The following is a 20,075-nucleotide window of genomic DNA, read 5'->3' as shown; positions in this document are numbered from 1 at the left end:
TGTGATGGGTCTTTGAGAATGCTGGCAGCCTTTCCTTGACATTGGGCCTGATAGATGGATTATATAGATGGGAGGTTGACCTTTGTGATTGTCTGGGCTAAGTTCACCACTCTGTGTAATTGTCTCTGATTTTGAATGGTACAGTTGAAAGCTTTGACCTCCAAGAGGTTTTCGTGTTAAAGCTGCTCATTTCTTTCAGCCTCCTGCACTAAGTTTCCAATGTCATGTATCAGATGGAGCAATGAATGATGAGCTAATATCATTTGAAATTGAAATTTTTTCAGGAGTGCGGTTACTGCATCATTTCATCAGCATCGTAATGTTTACAGACAGCACCGGGAGGTATGGGCTGTCTCCACTAGAAATGATGTGGAGGAGCCAGTGTTAGACTGGGGTAAACAAAGTTAAAAACACAATACCAGTTATAGTCCAATAGGTTTATTTGGAAGCACTAGCTTTCAGAGCGATGCTCCTTCATCGGGGAGCTGTAGAGCAGGATCATAAGACACAATTTATAGCAAAAGATCACAGTGTCATGCAACTGATGGGATATACTGAACAAACCTAGAATGATAGTAAGTCTTTCATCTTTTAGAATGGGTTGCAGGTTTCAGTTCATTCATATGTAAACCCCAGAACGACTTTTAAGTACCCATTCTCAAATGTTTTATAAAGGTTTTATAAAAATAGGTGACATCTCAGCTCAGAAAATGCATGAAAGGTGTGAGGTTCAAGTCTGTCTGTATCCCACACTTGCTTGAATCAGACTGGTTCTATTTCCAAAGTAGGAATTTATAAAATATTACATGGATTAACTGCCTGCAGATTGTGCACTTTTTGAGCAAAATTGAAAGTATCTGCAAATGCAAATTCACCCCATAGACTATTATCTGTGTGTGTGTGTTTGTGTTTGCATGTTTGGTAAAGTGTGAGTGTGATTGGAGTATAAGTCTGTAAAAGGGTGAGTATTTTGGTTGGGGTGGTTGGTGCGTATGTGTGTGTGTCTGAGAGACAGCATGTTTATGACAGAGTTGTGGATAAAAGCGAGGGGTTGCATTTTGCTAAAACAAGGGCAGGACTTGTACAGGTAATGGTAGGGCACTGGGTCATGTTGTAGAACAGAGAGACATGGTGGCTTTCAGGTACATTGTTCTTGAAAGGTGCATTGCTGGGACACAGGATGGTTAAGAAGGCATTTAGCAGCATTGCCTTCATTGTTCACACCGTTGAGATAGGAGTTGGGACATCATGTTGAGGATGTCCAGGATGTTGGTGAAGCCACTTTGAGAACTGAGTACAGTTCTGGTCACTCTGTAATAGGAAGAATACTATTGGAGGGGGTTTGGAAAACATTTTCCAGGATGTTGTCAGGACTGGAGGGATTGAGTTATAAGGAGAGACTGGGACTTTTTTCAGTGGAGTGCAGGAGGTTGAGGGGTGACCTTATTGAGACTTAGAAAATCATGAGTGGTGTCGGTAAGACAAATAGCAAAAATAGCGACAAGCATGTACGGTTACATCAAGCTACAGGAGAACTCAATTGTGGCTTTACTCTTTTTTTCCCTATTGGCATTTGACCACTTAAAATCCGTCAGTAACAGCAGCATCTCCAGAGCATACTGCACATGCTCCTCGGTGTCAGCAAGGTCTGTGCGGGTTAGCCAGTGTCAGCAAAAACTGCATGCCCGTCGCTGTCCCCGGAAACGGCTCGCGACCTTCATTGACCAATGGAGAGTATTGGCGGACTGGAAGGAAACTTATCCTTCTGCCAATCAGAGCCCGCCAACTGCCTGAATGTGGAAGGTGGACCATGTCCTTCTGAAGCTGCTGCTGTTCCTCTCTCTCTAAATAAAGATTGAGCTTCACCCCAGACTAACTTCCTTCCTTTGTCCAACATCTGTGAGTATGGCACTCTTTTCTCACCCTCTTTTTCCATTTATTTTTCATTCGGGGCTTCAGTTGTTGACTTGCACCAACTGAAATGGAAGAGAGTGAATCGGGGGGGGCAGACTCTGGAAATGTTGGAGAAATGACTACTGCAGATGCTGAAGATCAGAGTCGAGAACGTGGTGTTGGAAAAGCACAACAGGTCAGGCAGCATCAAGGGAGGGTATGAAGGAATGGAGACTTTCAGCTTCTGCAGAATGAGAGAAAAAGAGTTCACTATAAATTAGAATTGGTCAGATAGGCCAATGGGAGATGGAGTTTAATTTAGAGAAATACATTTTGGTCAAGCAATCCAGGCAGGACTGACTGGGGAGTGTTGCAGAATAAAGAGACCTTGGAGTGCAGGTTCATACTTCATTGAAAGTGGAGTCTCGGGTTGACAGAACAGTGAAGGCAGTGTTTGATATGCTTTCCGTTATTGGTCACAGCATTGAGTATGGGAGGTCACGTTGTGGCTGTGCTGGACATTGGTTAAGCCGCATTTGGAATGCTACATCCATTTCTTGTCTCCTTTCTATCAGAAAGATGTTGTGAAACTTTGAAAAGGATCAGAAAAGATTTACAAGGCTGTTGCCAGAGTTGGAGGGTTTCAGCTACAAGGAGAGGCTGAGTAAGCCAGGGATATTTTCTCTGGAGGGTCAGAGGCTGAGGATAAATAGACAAGGTCGTTTCCCTGGAGTCAGTGGCGGGGGGGGGACTAGAGACATAGGTTTTCAGTGAGAGGGGAAAGATATGAGTTCTGAGGGGCATTTTGTCCATGCAGAGTGTGGTGCATTTAAGGAGTAAGCTGCCAGAGGAAGTGGTGGACACTCGTACAATTGCAACATTTAAAAGGCATCTGGATGGGTTTATGAATAGGAAGGGTTTGGAGGGATATGGGTCAGGTGCTGGCAAGTGGGACTAGATTGGGTTAGGATATCTGCTCCGCATGGACAGGTTCGAGTGAAGGGTCTGTTTCTATGCTGTACATCTATGACTCTGTCTATTTGATTACAGATGCTGCTCCTCTCTCTGAATGAAGATTGAGCTTCACCCCAGACTGCAACTTTCTTCCTCTGTCCAACATCTGTGAGTACAATTCTCTCTTTTCTCACCCACTTTTTCAATTTATTTTTTCATTCTGGGGTTCAATTGTTGACTTGCAGCAACTGAATGGAAAGGGAGTGAATCCAGGGAGGTAACAGACTCTGGAACAGTTGGTCCAGGTCTGTGTCTCGATTGACAATATAGACATTCAGGAGGCTGGAAGAACACAGCAAGCCAGACAGCATCAGGAGGTGCAGAAGTCGACGTTTCAGGTGTAATCCTTCTTCCGGATGGGGGATGGGTGTAGAACAAGATGCAGATAAAGGGGTGCTGGGGTCAAGGTGTTGAAGTGGGGATTGGTGAAGACAGAGGGTACAACCTGATGGTCGATGGGAGAAAGGAATCTGGTTGGTGGCAGGGAAGAATGAATGGGAGGGGCAGAGGCCGTGAAGGGAGTTGGGGATGGGAGGGGAGAAATTAGACAACTCCAGGTGGAAGATGAGGTGTTGTTCCTCCAATTTGTGGATTGGATCATTGTGGCAATGAAGGAGGCCAAAGCTGGTCATGTCAGAAAGGGAGAGGGAACGGGAATTAAAATAGGTGGTGACTGGGACATCTGGTCAGCCTCTGCAGACCCTCTTGCCCTTCCTTGTTTTAGCAAAATGCAACCCCTGGCTTTTATCCACACCTCTCTTATGCACATACTCTCTGACACATGCACATATTCTCTGACACATCCCCAATACTCACCCTCGCACAGGCTGATACTCCATAACACTCACTTCACCAAGCAAGCACGCATGCAAAAACACACTCACGCACAAACTCACATGGAGACACCTGTGCTGCCCTGCATAGTTTGCAGAAATCTCTTCTCTCCAGAGAATCCCCACAGTGTGGAAGCAGGTTACTCGACCTAACAAGTCCACCTGACCCTCCAGAAAGTAACCCCCCGACCTCCATTTCTCTACATTCACCCCTGACTCATGCACCTAACCTGGACATCCCTGGGCACTATGGGTAATTTGAGTATGGCCTATCCATCCTCACCTGGACAAAGTTAAAAATCACATAATATATTGGGTGTGGGCGTTTGCACTCCCTTTTTGATTTTCTTAAAAACCTCCTCCTCTGCTTTTGGTTGCACTTCAGTCCCACGCTCCTGATCTTCGGGCACCCGGTACGGAGGAGGGAGGGCAGGTCTGAAGACCTCCTCGTGGGTCTGTTCCTGGGCCTGGCCAAACTGGCCATCAACAGGTCCAGGCAGCGGGCCGTGGTGGGGGTCGTTAGGGCCGACTGCCTGCCCCTCTTCCGCGGTTACGTTAGAGCCCGGTTGTTCTTGGAAAAGAAGCACGCGGTGTCCACCAACACCCTGGAGTTGTTCAGGGAGAGGTGGGCCCATTATTTCCCCCTCTAACTCTATTTTGATTTAGTCCCTACCCTCCCCTTCACTGTTTTGATCACACAGCGCTGCCCTTTGATGTGAAGGGCAGTGCTTGTCACTGGCCACTCGGGTGTTTTCCTATCTTCCTGGTGGTGGAAATTGAATAAAGATTCATTCACTTTGTGTCTCTCACTGTGTCTCACACCTGCACACACACACACCATGGGTGCTGGGGGAAAAAAAAGCACTACTGCGGTTAGGCGGTAGTGTGGGGGTTTAAAAAAAACGGAGTAAGAAAAAATAAACAGGAGTTAAAAAAAAATCACATAACACCAAGCTATTTGGAAGCACTGGCTTTCGGCACGAAACTCTTTCATCAGGTGGTTGTGGAGAATAAGATCATAAGGGACAGAATTTATGGAAAAACATTGCAGTGTCCTGCCACTGAAATTATATATTGAATAAACCTGGATTGTTAAGTCTTCCATCTTTTCAAATGGGTTGCAGGCATCATTAATATGTAAATCTCCAACTTCCTGTAAGGCACTTCTCAACATAACTTCAGGTTTTGTAACAAAGATGACATCTCAGCTCAGACAAAGCATTAAATGTGTGAGGTCAGAGTCCAAACCTTGTTCTATTTCCAAAGTCAAATTTAAAAAATATTATATGTATTGACTGTCTGCAGATTGTGCATCTTTAAGCAAAATAGAATGTATCTGCAAATAAAAATTCACCCCCATGGACTTGTGTGTATGCGCGCGTGAGAGAGAGAAAGTCTACTTCCGTGCTGTACGTGTCTATCTCTATTTGATAAGATGCTTCATTTCTGGTGTAAATATTGTAAATCATAGCTGGGTACTAACAGTTCGATGTAAGGGAGAGAGGATCCTCAAGTTGGGCACAATCAGAATCCTGGGAGAGCCCTATTTCTGGTTTGCTTCCTATTGAACAGACATTAAGCACTAGCACCTATTTGTTTCTCATGTTGTTTCATTTTTCTTGTTTGATTCCCTGCTATGACTACATTTTTGTGTCTGGTTGGTTGGGAGACTGGGAGATTGTGCATTGGGCTTTGATTGACTGACTGAATATTTTATTGTTCCAGAAGGTGTAAAAAAAGAGGGGTTGGGCGTCAAAGCTTCAGCAGAAATCCAGTAGAGCTAAGAACAGACTGACATCTTATTCTCTGGGAACAGGGAGATCAGAGGACAGAGAAATGAGGACCTGAAATCAGAGCAGATACCAGACTACCCTGTGGTCAGTGCTTCGATTAGCAGTGGCAACCCTCTACCTTTACCTAGCTTCCCATTTGACTACCACCTCGATATTCAGGATCCAATCTTTGTCATCCTGAAGTCATGTTTCTGTAAGGAGTCTCAGATCATAATTATTCTCTTCAATGTGTGCAGACAATTCATTTACTTTTGTTACAGTGCAGCACACATGCAGAAACACCACTTTTTGTTTCCATTTTTGTGATATTCAGAATCCAGTTTTGATTGCTGGTATATTTACTCTCCTTGTCCCTTTCTATCATTCTCTGATGTTCATTTCCGACATCACTACATTGCTCACTAGCCTTGATTTGGATTGACCAGGCAAAATTGCTCATCATGCCCAGGGGTGTGCAGGTTAGGTGGGTTAGCCATGGGAAATGCAGGGTTATTGTTTCATAGTAATAGAAGCAGGAGTAGGCCATTTGGCCCATCCAGCCTGCTCCGCCATTCATTAAAATAATGGTAAAACTATCTATCGTCTCAGCTCCTCCTCCCTGCATTATCCCAACTGTCCTTAATTAACCTACCATGCAAACACCTAACCAACTGTGTCTTCAATATACTTAATGAGGCTGTCTCGACTGCTTCCTCGGGCAGAGAATTCCATAGATTAACCACTATCCAGGAAAAATAGTTCCTCCTCATCTCTATCTGAAATCCAGTCCTCCAAATTATGTGGCCTAGTCTCATCCACCAGCAGAAATGAGTGGATAGGGTAAGGTTTCATCCCTACAGTGCAGTGAATTCCCACTTTCCACCTAAGTCCCATACATAACTGGATATTAATCTACCGACATCGAGGTGGATAGGCTGGGACTTTTCTCACTGGAGCACAGGAGGTTGAGAGGTAACCTTAGAGATTTACAAAATCATGGGGGTTGGGGGGAGATGAGGTGAATGGTGGGTGCCATTCCCCACGGGTGGGGATTTTAAGATTAGAGAGCAAACTTTGAAGGTGAGAGGAGAAAGATTTTAAAAAGACTTGAGGGGCAGCATTAGTTTTTTTAGAGTGGTTTGTGTGTGGAATGAACATCCCGACACAGTGGTGGATGCAGGTACAGTAACAACATTTAAAAGATTTGGATAAGTACATGAGGAAAGGTTCAGAGGGATATGGGCCAAACACAGGCAGGTATGACTAGTTCAGTTTGAGAACATAGTCAGCATGGATTAATTGGACTGAAGGGTCTGTTTCTATGCTGTATGATTCTGTAACTATTCTGTACTGGTCTTAAAAGCCATTTTCTCACCTTCCCCCCTAAACATCCTCCTCTTTGTTGTTCAAAAATCAGATGAACTCAGCCTTGAATATATTCAATGAACCCCTAACTGCAGGCAGGCATCCCCACTTCTGAACTCATTTCCACTTGCTAATATACCACTTGCATTGCTCGCTGCACCTGACAACTGGCATTGACTGTTGTAGAAGGACGCTGAGGCCCCTTTGTACATCCACACGTCATTCCTGATGAAGGGCCTGTGCCTGAAGCATCAACTCTCCTGCTCATCGAGTGTTGACTGAGCATTTCCAGCACCACACCTTTCGACTCTGATCTCCAGCATTTGCTGTCCTCACTTTCTCCATATCCCAATCTGTTACCATTTAAACAATGCATCTCTTTTCTGCTTTTTTTTAAAACACTGCAAAGGCTCTAACTTCACATTGGGGTACTGTATTTGCCATGTGTTTGCCAATTGTGGTATTCGGGAGACAGAGGGTAAACGTGGGGAACGGTTCGCCGAGCGTCACAGCTGGGTGTATAGAGGCCGACCGGACCTCCCAATCACCACCCATTTTAATTCCCCTTCCCACTCCCTTTCTGACATGACCGAAAATTCACAGCTTAAAAAACGTTTTGGCATTTGATGAAGTTATTTAGGCAATACCAATAGCAATAGCAAATGAAATATCAAAGAAATACAAAGTTATGAGGAGGGTACATATCTTGTTTAACCAAATGCAATGGCAGTGCAGAGAATTTCAGAAATGCGCAATAAATATTCACAGTGTACCCCTTATTCAACTCATTCAAGAATTTCAAATTGTGTTTGAGGCAATTAGATGGCAAATGGCAACATTTGTTTGTTAATACACTCACCATAAATTGTGAATATGATTTTGATAAAAATAATCTATGTTTAATCCCAAATGGAGCAATTAAGTGCAAAGTTACTTTCAACCATTTAATAAAACACTGCAAATTTTATTTCATATGAAAATACAATCATTTTATAAAATCTTTACAAAGGAAATATATTAAACAAAATAGCTTTCCTGGGTGTCAATATTTACAACAGTTATGCAGCTATTATTTGGCAATCGACCAACTAATTGAAATAATTTCAGAATAAATTAGCTGTTTCATTATTATACATTGAGATATTTTAATTAAAATGTCACAAAGGAAATCTTTAACACAAAGCAAAGTTAGATAAAATACAAAAGTATCTTGCAGAATTCACTTCAACTCATATCTGTTGAATCACAAAAAGATGATGCTCAATGTACCAAATGATGGACAATCACTGGTAATGATGGAAAAACATTGTAAAGAGTGTATATATCTCAATTATATCTTAAATGAATATTTACTCTGCCTTGGACAACAACAACTGAAAAATTGTTTTGACAAATTGAAAACTACAATAGCAAAGCTTTAGAAAATCCTCCACTGAGCCAAATCTTGAATAAAAGTTTTTTTCAGGAAATTCTTTAGAGATTTCAGGCTTCTCCAGCTTCAATTAGCTGAAGAAGAAAAAAATGCATCTGGTTGGAGACAGGAATAGAAAAGAATCAGAGGGCTATGGACCAAATGCTGGCAAATGGGTCACTAGATTAATTTAGGATATTTGGTTGTCTGGACTGAAGGGTTTGCTTCTGTGCTCTACAACTCTATGACTCTATTTCTACATAGTCAGAATCAATTTCACAAAACTAGGATTAGGTCATTCATCCTTTACAGCCTGTCTTGGGCTGTGGCCTAACTACGCACGTTTCAATGCAAGTTTCAGAAAGATTTCAGCAGCTCTTTTCAAAAAGTGAACATGCTTTCAGACTTTAACAATGTTTCTGAATATATCAATGTAACTATTCTCAATGTTAAAGATCAGCCATTTCAGAATGTCATTTAAACGTAGAGCTTTTCTAACAATAGGTGTGAATTCTGTGTGTCCCAATATCGAGTCAGACTGACATTGTTGTTCGAAAAGCTCTGCATTTAAATGACATTCTTGAAGGTAATTTCAAACAGGTTCTGGGATTAACATACCAAAGAACAGAAGCCCATTCTAAAATATGAAAGATTTAATCTAAAATTGTTTAGTGAAGGACATCTCCATGACCGTGGACTCCTTTGGCTATAAATTCTGTGATCATGACCTTACTGTCCACGACCACCTGATCAAAGAGCAGCGCTCTGAAATGGAGTGATCAGTAAAAATGTCTCACTTGGATCACCCAAGGTTAGAAATGGAAGCATCTCTCTTCAAGGTTACAGTTTGATTTGCCCTTTCAACGTTCTTGAAATTTAAGGGGTTCCATTGTAGTGTTCAATTCTGATCCATTAAAATCAGAATCCAGTCTCATCGGAGTGCAGAACCAACTCAGCTGACGGAACAAACAAAACAACTTTTCGGTTTGCTTTTTAGATGTGACATCTTCTCTCCCTCCCTCTCTGGTGACCCAACAGGACTACCAGAGCTGGAAGTACCACTCTCAAAATACGATTGCTAACCTACAGTTTTCTTTTAAGGATTTAAAAGCTGCTAGCCTGATCTCGCACAAAGCACAAAAACAGACTGTTCACCCGTGCCTGCGCAGAGGAGAAATTTCAGGAGGAACAGATCACAAAATAACAACTGTTACCAGTCCCACAACACGTGTTTCCTTGGACAAAGTTAAAAATCTCAACACCAGGTTATAAACCAACAGATTTATTTGGAAACACTAACGTTTGGAGCACCGCTCTTTTATCAGGTTGGTTGTGGAGAATGAGATCATGATCATGGCATTTATAGCCAAAGGAGTCCAGTGTCATGGAGATGTGATATATTAAACAATTTTAGATTAAATCTTTCATCTTTTAGAATGGGTTTCTGTTCTTTGGCATGTTAATTCCCAAACTTGTTTTTAATTACCTTCTCAAGAAAGTCATTCAAATGCACAGCTTTTCTAACAATAGGTGTGAATTCTGTCTGGGTCCCAGGGTTGAGTCAGACGGACATTTTTCTTAGAAATGTTGTGCATTTAAATTACATTCTTGAGAAGGTATTGTTTTTAGATTAGGGTGTAGGTTAGGCTGGATTGGCCATGCTAAATTACCCTTATTGTTCAGGATATGCAAGGTAGGGTGGATTAGCTATGAGTTGAAACTTCATTGCTGGAACAGCACAGCAGGTCAGGCAGCATCCAGGGAACAGGAGATTCGACGTTTCTGGCACAGGCCCTTCTTCAGGATTAGCTATGAGAAATATGAAGTAAGGGGGTGGGTCTGGGTGGCAATGGTGCTAAATGCCTTAACCATCCAGTCTACCAGTTCTTTGCAGGTTGCATAACTATGTATCTGAACCCTCCCAGGTCTCTGTTTGAACTATACAAGTCCTGTCCTTCCTCGTTTTAGTAAAATGCAATCCCTTGCTTTTATTCATACCTCTCTCATATACGCACACCCTAACATGCTCACAGGATCAGTCCTCAGCAGAGGCCTCACCTTCATTCCCCTACGCTCTCGGATTAATGAGTTCAACACACGGCGTGACATCAAACAATTCTTCCGCCGCCTTCGCCTCCGCGCCTACCTCTTCAACCAAGACTCTCGCCCACCCTCTGACGACCCCTTCTCCCACCTCCAACACACCCCATCCACCTGGACACCCCGTGCTGGCCTCCTACCTGCCCTCGACCTCTTCATAGCCAACTGCCGCCGCGATATTAACCGCCACCTGAACTCCCCCACCCCTCTCACCCACTCCAACCTCTCACCCTCGGAACGCGCAGCCCTCCACTCCCTCCGTTGCAACCCCAATCTCACTGTCAAACCAGCAGACAAGGGAGGCACGGTAGTAGTTTGGCGCACCGACCTTTACACCGCTGAGGCCAAACACCAGCTCGCAGATACCTCCTCCTACTGCCCCCTTGACCATGACCCCACCCCCCACCACCAAACCATCATCTCCCAGACCGTCCATAACCTCATCACCTCGGGGGATCTCCCATCCACCGCCTCCAACCTCATAGTCCCACAACCCCGCACCGCCCGCTTCCACCTCCTGCCCAAAATCCACAAACCTGACTGCCCCGGCCGACCCATTGTCTCAGCCTGCTCCTGCCCCACCGAACTCATTTCCGCATACCTTGACACCGTCCTGTCCCCCTTAGTCCAAGAACTCCCCACCTACGTTCGGGACACCACCCATGCCCTCCACCTCCTCCATGATTTTCGCTTCCCGGTCCCCAATGCCTTATCTTCACCATGGACATCGAGTCCCTGTACACCTCCATCACCCATCACGAAGGACTCAAAGCCCTCCGCTTCTTCCTTTCCCGCCGTCCCAACCAGTACCCTTCCACTGACACCCTCCTTCGACTGACTGAACTGGTCCTCACCCTGAACAATTTCTCTTTCCAATCCTCCCACTTCCTCCAAAACGAAAGGAGTAGCCATGGGCACCCGCATGAGCCCCAGCTATGCCTACCTCTTCGTAGGATATGTGGAACAGTCCATCTTCCTTCACTACACTGGCCCCACCCCCCACCTTTTCCTCCGCTACATCGATGGCGCCGCCTCGTGCTCCCACGAGGAGGTTGAACAGTTCATCCACTTCACCAACACCTTCCACCCCGACCTCAAATTCACCTGGACAGTCTCAGATTCCTCCCTCCCCTTCCTCGACCTTTCTATTTCCATCTCAGGCGACCGAATCAACACGGACATCTACTACAAACCGACCGACTCCCAGAGCTACCTGGACTACACCTTCTCCCACCCTGCCCACTGTAAAAACACCATCCCATTCTCCCAATTCCTTCGTCTCCGCCGCATCTGCTCCCAGGAGGACCAGTTCCAAAAACGTACACCCCAGATGGCCTCCTTCTTCAAGGACCGCAATTTCCCCCCCCTCGTGGTCGACAATGCCCTCCACCACATATCTTCCACTTCTCGCTCCTCCGCCCTTGAGCCCCGCCCCTCTAACCGCCACCAGGACAGAACCTCACTGGTCCTCACCTACTACCCCACCAATCTCCATGTACAGCGCATCATCCGCCATCATTTCCGCTACCTCCAAACGGACCCCACCACCAAGGATATATTTCCCTCCCCTCCCCGATCAGCATTCTGTAAAGACCACTCCCTCCGTGACTCCCTCGTCAGATCCACACCCCCCACCAACCCAACCTCCACTCCCGGCACCTTCCCCTGCAACCGCAGGAGGTGCAAGACTTGCTCCCACACCTCCCCCCAAGGCCCCAAAGGGAACTTCCATATCCGCCACAAATTCACCTGCACCTCCACACACATCATCTATTGCATCCTCTGCACCCGATGTGGCCTCCTCTATATTGGGGAGACAGGCCGCCTACTTGCGGAGCGTTTCAGAGAACACCTCTGAGACACCAGGACCAACCAACCCAACCACCCTGTGGCTCAACACTTCAACTCCCCCTCCCACTCCACCAAGGATATGCAGGTCTTTGGACTCCTCCATCGCCAGACCACAACAACACGACGGTTGGAGGAAGAGCGCCTCATCTTCCGCCTAGGAACCCTCCAACCACAAGGGATGAACTCGGATTTCACCAGTTTCCTCATTTCCCCTCCCCCCACCTTGTCTCAGTCAAATCCATCGAATTCAGCACCGCCTTCCTAACCGGTAATCTTCTTCCTGACCTCTCCGCCCCCACCCCAGTCTGACCTATCACCCTCACCCTGACCTCTTTCCACCTATCGCATTTCCGACGCCCCTCCCCCAAGTCCCTCCTTCCTACCTTTTATCTTAGCCTGCTGGACACACTTTGCTCATTCCTGAAGAAGGGCTTATGCCCGAAACGTCGATTCTCCTGTTCCCTGGATGCTGCCTGACCTGCTGCGCTTTTCCAGCAACACATTTTCAGCTCTAACATGCTCACACACTCACAGACTTATACTCCATCACACTCACTTTACCAAGCATACACACACACAACTCTATGGAGTAAATTTGTATTGGCAGAATTATATTTGCAGATACTTTCAATTTTGCTCACAATCTACAGGCAGTCCATAAGACCATAAAACATTGGAGTGGAAGTAAGGCCATTCGGCCCATCGAGTCAATCCATGTAATATTTTATATATTCCTACTTTAAAAACAGAACTAGTCTGATTCAAGATTGGGATACTGACAGACTCGAACCTCACAATTTTAATGTATTGTGAGCGCTGAGATGTCACTTTTTAAGAAAAAATATGACTTAAATGTTGTTCTTGGATTTACATATTAATGAACCGAAACCTGCAACCCATTCTAAAAGGCATCAGTTGCATGACACTATGAATTTTGCGATAAGATTTGTGTCTTATGATCCTGCTCCACAGCTACCTGTGGAAGGACCGGCGCTCCGAAAGCTCGTGCTTCCGAATAAATCTGTTGGACTCTAACCTGGTCTTGTGTGATTTTTAACTTTATCCACGCCAGTCCAATACTGGCATCTCCACATCGTTTCTAATGAACACAGCCCATACCTCCCAGAGCTGCCAGTAAACTTTACAATGCCAATGAAACAACACAGTACCTGCACTCCTGAAAAATTTACAATTTCTAATGATAGCTACCCATTCACTGCTCCATCTGATACACAACATTGAAAACTTAGTGCAGGAGGCTGAAAGAAATGAACAGCTTTAAAACAAAAACCTCTTGGAGCTCAAAGCTTTCAATGAGAGTCTGAGCCCGCGGTAAGTTCAGGTAATCTTTATTGTGACCCAACTTTGTTAAAGCTTCAGATCTCCCCAGCAAAAAGGTGCAGAAAAAGTAGCTGCTTTTTAAACAGCTCAAGGTCAAAGCGCGCATACTTCTCACCCCCCCCCCCCCCCCCCCATCCTACCTCACTTTCTTTACTGTTGGTCATCACCAAGATGTCCCTTTGTAATTGGATCCTTGGTACAGCCGTAACCTGGAGGAAGTATTGCCTCACTCAGCAATTTCACCCCACCCTAAAAACGGTTTCATCATCAGATTCTGAACTCCAGATTTCTGACCGAATTCCAATTCCGTCATCTGCCGCAGCTGGATTCAAACTCAGGAGTCCCAGGAACTGGGTTGATACTCCAGTCCCTAATGGCACTCGGTTGTTGCTCCTTCAATCATCCTGCGATGGCACATGAACTCATTGGTGCCTCCGCAGGTGGGAGGAGCGGATGAAGGCCTTCCCACACTCTGTGCAGCTGAAGGGCTTCTCCCCAGTGTGGATCCGCTGGTGGGTCTGGAGATTGGAGGAATCGCTGAACCCCTTCCTGCACTCAGGGCAGCTGAAGGGCCACTCCCCTGTGTGAACCCTCTGGTGTCTCAGCAGGATGGAGGAATTGCTGAAGGCCTTCCCGCACTCTGTGCAGGGGAATGGCCTCTCCCCCATATGGATCCGCCAGTGGGTCAGCAGAGTGGTGGAACTGCTGAAGGCCTTCCTGCACTCGGGGCAGCTGAAGGGCTTCTCCCCAGTGTGGAGAAGCTGGTGCTTCCACGAGTTGCTCACCTGACTAAATCTCTTCCCGCACTTGGGGCAGGTGAATGGCCTTTTCCCCGTGTGGACCCGCTGGTGAGTCAGCAGATGGGTGGAATTCCTGAAGGCCTTCCCACACTCGGGGCAGCTGTAGGGCCTCTCCCCTGTGTGGACCCGCCAGTGGGTCAGCAGGTCAGAGGAATGTCTGTCTGAATGCCGCCTTGCACTCGGAGCAAGAAAACGGCCTCTCACCTGTGTGGAGTCGCCTGTGTGTCTGGAGGTTGAAGGAATTGCTGAAGGCTTTCCCGCACTCGGGACACGGGAATGGCCTCTCCCCTGTGTGGACCCGCTGGTGAGTCCGCAGGGCAGAGGCCTGGGTAAAGCCCTTCCCACACTCAGGGCAGCTGAAGGGCCTCTCTCTGGTGTGACTGCGCAGATGAGTTTCCAGGGCAGATGGGACATAAAAGCCTTTCCCGCAGTCACCACACTTCCATGGTTTCTCCACAGGGCGGGATTCCTCAGGTTTTTCCATGACCGAAGCTTCAGCCGCACACAAACGCATGTAGAGCCCCTTCGCACCGTGATTTCCTCTTAACAGGCGGTATAGCTGTTACCCACTCCACACTCAGTGCACTGCAACAATAGGTCTCTCATCCAGTCCCACTGATACTGGAAATGTACTCAAACAGGAACCAAAAAGCTTTGCTCCTTCTCACAGAATCGCAGCCAAAAATCATTGTGGTCCTGATGGACTGAGTGACTGTCAGACATTGACACCAAAGTGAGGAATGCTGACTCTGGAGAATCACTGTCAAAAAGCACGGCACTTGAAAATTCACAGCACATCAAGTAGCATCCGAGGAACAGGAGAGTTGACGTTACAGTTGATTTTGAAACTTCTGTCTTCAGATCTTCAAACGCTGTAAAAAGAGAATATAAAAGTCATCACTGTCAGTCCAGGGTAGAAATTCAGAACAAGCGATTCTGCTTTCTGGAGAACATTCTTTTCTTTTATTATTCCACAAAATTGAAAGTGCCATCCCATTCTCTCTCTTCCCTTCTGTTCTCACTCCACTTTAACTATTTCTCCTGAAGGTGCTGATTCAGGATCTTACAGGAGCAGAAAAGCAAAAACGTCAAGACTTATCTCTCTGAAACTCCACCTGAAAGTTAATATCTTTCACGTCATTGGCATAATGCTGAGAGTGAGCCGGTCTGATTTGGAAAGCAAAATAAAGTGTGCCAATTCAGGATGAACCTGCAATGCAGCTTCTTGAGGAACATCCTCAAGAAATGGTTAATGTCCCCGGGAAGGGGAGCATAATGAGACACCAAGATATTAACACCACACCAAAGAGAGAAACTGAACACACAGACGTGGCAAGCGTTAGTGGAAAGCCAGAATCATATACACACAAACAGAAACAGGCACCAGATAGCCTAAATTAATCTAGTCACATTTGCCAGCACGTGCTCCCTGTCCCTCTGAACCGTCCGTATTGATACACCCGTCCAAATGCCTTTTAAATGCTGTAATTGTCCCAGCCTCCACTACTTTCTCTGGCAGGTCATTCCGTACACACATTCACACCCGCCCAAACCTCGTGAAATAGTTGCCACCTTAGGTCTCTTTTAAATCTCCACGCCCTCTCCCCCGCCGCCCTCACCCTAAACCAATCACCCTCTCGTTCTGGACTCCCCCACCCCAAGGAAAAGACCATGTCTATTTACCCTATCCATGCTCCTTGTGATTTTATAAACCTCAATAAGGTTACCGTCAGATTCTGGCGCGGGCTGGGGAAAACAACCCCACCCTATCCTTCTGTCCCTCCTCACCCGGGCAACTAAGACACATACCTGAGTTTGCAGAGTCTGCGCCCTCCCTGGATTCACTCCAGATGCTACCAGTGAACAGATTTTCTCCCTCTTAGATTGAAGAGTTGCCCAGCGAAAGGGTTTTACTCTGAACCGAGCAGAGCCACTTCCGCGTTGTGACGTCATCGATGGGTCGAGGCGGCGGAGGGAGAGACAGGAAGGGGAGGAGCGAGCAGCGGGGACAAGAGGAGAGAGAGGGCGGAGCGAGGCCGGGACAGTGGGAGTAGCAAGTGTCGAGCGACGGCCTACGAGACGGGGCGTGACGAGTCGAAGGGGCGGGGCGAACGGCGGCTCCGCACTGCGCCTGCTCCGGACTAACGGCCCGCACTGCCCTGCGCAGTTTGCAAAAATCCTTTCCCTTCAGAGAATCCGCACAATGTAGAAGCAGGTCACCCGGCCCAATGGGACCACACCGACCCTCCGAAGGGTAACCCACCCACATCCATTCCCCTTTCCCCTCCTGCCCGATATTTACCCCCCGAATAGACCTCACCTGCCCATACCTTGGCACTATGGGTAATTTAACATGGCGAATCCACCCTAATCTGTACATCCCTGGACCATGTGGGGCAATGTAGCATGGCCAATCCACCCTCACCCTTCACAGATTAACTACTCTCCGGGAAAAACAGCTCCTCCTCATCTCTACCTTAAATCTACTCCTAATTTTATGGCCGAGTCTCATCCGCCAGCAGGAACTACTAGACAGGGCAGGGAGCTGGTGGGCGTGGGTCGGGATGGCTCTTCAGAGGGGTTGACTGGCCTACTTCCACACTGTAGAGATTGAATGATTTACTGTGGTCGTGTTTGCCCCGGATCACAGCGCACAGAACCTCCCACCTTCCACCAAATCAAAAGACAAGTTCCATCCTGCCCTCTCGTATGTGTGTTATCTGTCTGCTTAATCATTTCCAGTGAATACGGCCCAAATCCCGCTGCTGTCAATAAGCTTTAAAATGCTCAGGAAACAATACCTGCGGTACTGAAAACCGTAAGGTTTCTATTGATAACAGTGACTGATTCACTCCTTCTGATGTACATCAGTGGAAATACGATATTGGAGGCTGAAAGAAATGAGCAGTTTAAAACAAGAACCCACCTAACTCTTCACTCAGCTCCCCACTCAGCACACTGTGCTTACTGCCGGTAAACCTTAAAGAACTTCATCCCCCCAGTGCAATGAATTCCCACTTTCCACTAAAATTCTGGATGTACTCATTCACTCAGTTGCTGTCCCACAAATTAAAGTTTTCACTGTAACTTGTTCTGTGCAACGAACCAGAATTGATCAGGGACCTCGAAGTGAAGGAGCCATTGGGAAGTAGTGACCATAATACATTAAGCTTCAATCTGCAATTTGAGAAGGAGAGGGTACAATCGGAAGTGACAATATTTCTGTTGAATAAAGGGAACTATGGAGCTATGAGGGAGGAGCTGGCCAAAGTTCAATGGTGCTATACCTTAGCAGGGATGACATTGGAGGAACAATGGCAGATATTTCTGTGTATAATGCAGAAGTTGCAGGATCAGTTCATTCCAAAAAGGAAGAAAGATCCTAGAATAAATGTCCAGAGAAAGGATGGAGGTACCGTAACAACGTTTCAAAGAAATTTGGACAAGTACATGAATAGGAAATGTTTGGAGGAATATGGGCCAAACACAGACAGCTGGGACTAATTTAATTTGAAAACATAGTCAGCATTGTCTAGTTGGACTGAAACACTTCTAAAACCATTTCCTTGCCTTCCCCGATAAACATCCACTTCTTTGTTGTTCAAAAATCAGACAAACTCAGCCTTGAATACATTCAATGACCCCCTAACTGCAGGAAGACATCCCCACTTCTGAACCCAATTCCTCTTGTTAACATACCACTTGCCTTGCTGATTGCTTGCTGCACCTGTCTGACAACTGGTATTGACTGGTGTCAATTACATTCACACATCATTCCTGATGAAGGGCTCATACCCAAAACGTCAACTCTCCTGGAATGCAGCCTGACCTGCTGTGCTTTTCCAGTGCCACACTTTTCGACTCTGATCTCCAGCATCTGCAGTCCTCACTTGCTCCTCATCCCAATATATCACCATTTAAACAACACACCTCCTTTCTGGGTTTTTTTTTTCACAGCAGAGGCTATAATTTTACATTGTGGTACTGCATTTGACATGTGTTTACCAATTGTGGACTTCTCTACATCGGGGAGACTTGGGAAACAGTTCACCGAGCATCGTACCTGGGCCCGCAGAGGCCGACCAGACCTCCCAGTCACCAGCCATTTTAATTCCCTTTCCCACTCCCTTTCTGACATAACCATCTTTCGCCTCCTCCCTTACCACAATGAATCAAACTGCAAATTGGAGGAACAACATCCCATCTTCCGCCCGGGCTGCGTGAGTTGGGAGGACTCAACATTGGGGAACTCAATTTCAAATAAGGTCCCTATCTTTCTAGCTCCTCCTCCTCCCTGCCACCAACCAGATTCCTTCCTCTCATTGATGGGGGCTAGAGGGTGGGGCTGGGGAGAACAGAAAGAGAATGGACGGGGGCTGGGGAAAATAGAGAGAGAATGGACGGGGCTGGGTGGAGCTGTGGAGAACAGAGAAAGAGAATGGACGGGGGAGCAGAGGGTGAGGGAGAGAAGAAGGACTTGTGGTGGAGAGAAAGGCCTGCAGGGTAGAGCGTGGGGGACCCAGAGAATGGGGGGGGGGGTGTTTCTGAGAGGGAGAATGTGGGGATAGAGTGTTCGGAGGGCAGGAGAGAGAATGGTGTGGGGTGCAGAGGGTGGGTGGAGAGAGAGAATGAGTGACAAGGAGAAGGTGGGGGCTGTGGAAGAATGGGCAGCAGAGAGTTGGTGGAGAGAGAGAATAGACAGGGAACAGAGAGATGGAGAGCGGAGGGTGAGGGGAGAGAGATAGGATGGATGGGGGGCAGAGGGTGGGAGAGGGAAATGGACATGGGGCACTGTGGGTGGCAGGGTGGGAATGGACAGGAGGAGCTGTGGATGGACAGGGGGTGCTGAGGGTGATGGGGGAATGGAGAGGAGGTGCTGTGGGTAGCAAGAAGGGAACAAGTGACCTCAAGGACAATCTTTTTATGCAGAGGGTGGTGTGTGTGTGTGTGTGGAACGAGCTGCCAGGGAAGTGGTGATGTGTACAATGACAATATTTAAAAGGCATCTGGGGGGGATATGGGCCAAAGGCTGGAACTTGGGACTGGGTCAGCTTGGGACATCTGGTCAGCATGGATGAGTTGAACCAAAGGATCTGTTTCCGTGCAGTGTGTCGCTTGAATTGGCCATGCTAAATTGCCCGTAGCGTTAGGTAAGGGGTAAATGTAGGGGTATGGGTGGGTTGCGCTTCGGCGGGGCGGTGTGGACTTGTTGGGCCGAAGGGCCTGTTTCCACACTGGAAGTAATCTAATCTAATCTAATGTCTATAACTCTATGATTGAAACCAGACCTTTTTACTGATAATCTTCCTGCTGGATTTTTGTAGCGCACCCAGTTTCAGGAGCTTTGTGGTGTGTACAAGAGGCACATGTCTCCTATCATGGGAATTCTGGAAAATTTAAAGGGGCTGTTAAAAGTACTTCAACTTTGGGAACACTGGGTCTTGTGGAAGCAGGGCATATGACAAACCTTTTCAGAGAAATTCTCTCCAACTGGTGGACGACAGACAGATTTCCCACGGAATATTACACAGATATTAAGAATGTTACCTTCTGTAAAACATTTTCCTGAAAAATGCAGAAGAATTCAATTTGCTCACATGAAACAAATGTTGGAGAGAAAGGAAACTGCCAAGATCAAAAGGCTGATGAATGTCAACATTTATCAGATTGTTTCAAGAACAGAAAAACCTGCCCT

Source organism: Chiloscyllium plagiosum, unplaced genomic scaffold, assembly GCF_037043375.1.
Source record: "Chiloscyllium plagiosum isolate Xiang-an unplaced genomic scaffold, Cpla_swu_hap1 HiC_scaffold_27, whole genome shotgun sequence".
Classification (NCBI taxonomy): Eukaryota; Metazoa; Chordata; class Chondrichthyes; order Orectolobiformes; family Hemiscylliidae; genus Chiloscyllium; species Chiloscyllium plagiosum.
Note: the sequence above shows the minus strand (reverse complement) of the source record.